Here is a 2,369-nt window from a genome sequence, read left to right as displayed (position 1 = left end):
GCACCGCCGTCCAGTCAATGCCAACTCGTAGCAATCCCAAAGGACAGGGTGGAACTGCCCTGTGAATTGCGGACACTGTCACTCTGCACAGGAGTAAAAGCCCCGCCTTCCTTCCTCCCTCTTAAAGGAAGCCCCCAATTCCCTTCCCCAGCCCCCACTTCTCCTGGTAATGTATTGCGGGCCGTCCCGTGGATTCTGACCCCTAGCAACTCCCGTAGGACGGAGGAGAGCTACTCTGCACGGGTTCCCAGGCTGCGTCTCGCTGGGGCTTCTCTTCCCAGGAGCTGCTGGTGGGATTGAACCGCAGACATTTTGGTTTGCAGCTCGGTGCTTAGCTGTTGTGCCACCAGGGTGCCTTTCTCCTTGGGGGGGTGTCACACTTTGTGGGGCTCACCTGGTCCTAGAATCACCCGCACGGGTGGGTGGTCTTTACTCCCCCTTTGCCCACTCCACTGCCAGGGCCTGCCCTGTTAGCCCCCACCTGTCTGTCGCCAAGCAAGTCGCCATCTCCCAGCATGCTTGGGGCGGGCCTAGTCGGTGGCTGCCAGGAACCCTGGCACTCACTGTGACAGCCCGACAGGGCCAGGCCAGCCCAGTCCCTTCCTAACAGCCTTACCAGTGTGAGCTTGTTGCTGCTCCCATTTTACAGGTGAGAAAACCGAGTCCCAGAAAGAGTGAGACTCACTCCCGGCCGCACTTATAAAGAATGCCCTCACACACTTCTTCAGGAAACCGCTCTGTGGACTCCGACTCACAGCGGCCCTATAGGGCCCAGCAGCGGCTTTCCAGGGCAGTGAACCTTTACAGAAGCCTCATCTTTCTCCCTTAGAGCAGAAGCGTGGGCTGGAACCGCCGACCTTGAGGTTAGCAGCCCAACACAGAACCTGCTACATGTGACAGGGCTCCTTCCTCAGGAAGCAGTCAATGCATTCTCCGTCCAGGCGATCAAGGGCATGAGAATCACAGCCCTCTGCCAGCACCCACAGGACCCACCTGACATGGAAATCAACAAGACCCTCCCCTTCTCGCCCCACCCAAACCACCCTGGCCTCCCCTCCGAGGTCTCCCTCGGGCTGGGCCACTGGCATCCGCCTGGTTTGGTTTTCGCACTGTAACTGGCAGGGGCCCTCCTCGGTATTGCAGGAGACAATGAGGTGGCTGGGTCGCTTTGCCCAGGCCCCAAAGGGGGGAGGCCTGGAGCGGTGGGTGCCTCATGGGGGTTCCACTTTGAAGGGCAGAGACCCACTTGGAATTCAGGCCTGCTGTGAGACCCTGCAGAGTCGGATCGGCCTCTCTGAGCCTCTGTCCCTCATCTTTAAACTGGAGGGTTGGGCCTCACTGGAGTAGCACCTTCCCTATATCCAGGGAAGACGTGGGAGCCAGCATGGGCTCCAAGCCACGGGTTAGCGGTCATCTTCAGCCGGTTACTCTGTCTCCATTTCTCCACCAGGGGGCGAAGCACCTCTGCCAGTCTCTAAGGAGGACCCACCCTGTGGAATCTGACTCACAGCGAGCTGCAGGACAGAGGCCACCTGACCCATGGCGGCGAGTGCTTAATCATGCCGCCAGGGTTCTTGCTGTGTGAGCCGAAAGCAAACCAAACGCAGCCATTGAGTCAACTCATATCTACCCTATGGGATGGGGTAGAACTGCCCCTGTGAGTTTCAGAGATTGTAACTTTTTATGGGAGTGGAAAGCCCCGACTTCCTCCCACAGAATGGCTGATGGCTTCGAACTGCTGACCTTGTGGTTAGCAGCCCACTGCAGCACCTCTTGCTCTGGGAGGAACAGAGGATGTCAATAAGCCGCGAGCTGCTGAGAACGATTCCCAGGCCTGGACACTTCGAGGCAGGAGGCCTGCTGGGTTCAGATACTTGCTTGAGACCCGTCACCCCTTTCTGCCTTCCAGTCTCTCCTTGTGGGAGGATGCCTCCGCCATGCCCGCCCCACCCTTGCATGTGGGAAGCGATGGCTTTCCCCTCCCCTCCCCCGCTAGTTTCGAGGCTCACAGACAGACAGGGCCTTTGCCCCAGATGGGCCAGACCCAGCCACTCAGTCCTACTGGATCTCGAGATGGTTTGGAAGATGAGATTTGGGACTTTGGAATGGAGGCTGTGGTAACGGAAGATTCTAGAGGACGGTGGGATGAGGTGGTGGTGTTCTTTGCGTGGGACAGGCAGGAGTGTTGGGAGGGCTGCGGGGTGGCCCGTAGTGGCTTAGAGGTGGTCTCCACCGCAAACAGCGCCCAAGCCATGGTATTTTCCCTGGCCTGGTGTGCGTGTGAAAGTTGGACGTTGAATAAGAAAGACCTAAGCAGAATCGGTGCTTTTGAAGTCTGTGCTGGCGAGAAATATTCAGAGAGCCAGAGT

General features: G+C 58.3%; 1 protein-coding gene across 1 annotated transcript in view; it reads right to left on the bottom strand.

Annotated features, from left to right (window-relative positions):
• The window catches only part of CACNA1A (calcium voltage-gated channel subunit alpha1 A), a gene marked incomplete at its 3' end in the record, with an annotated part of 251,525 nt that overhangs the window by 73,709 nt on the left and 175,447 nt on the right, over positions 1-2,369 (bottom strand). The window lies entirely within an intron of this gene.

Source organism: Echinops telfairi, unplaced genomic scaffold (genome assembly GCF_000313985.2).
Source record: "Echinops telfairi isolate 266 unplaced genomic scaffold, ASM31398v2 ScPeMD7_30;HRSCAF=105, whole genome shotgun sequence".
NCBI classification, from domain to species: domain Eukaryota; kingdom Metazoa; phylum Chordata; class Mammalia; order Afrosoricida; family Tenrecidae; genus Echinops; species Echinops telfairi.
The sequence above is the reverse complement of the archived record's forward strand: the minus strand, read 5'-3'. Positions and strand labels throughout refer to the sequence as shown.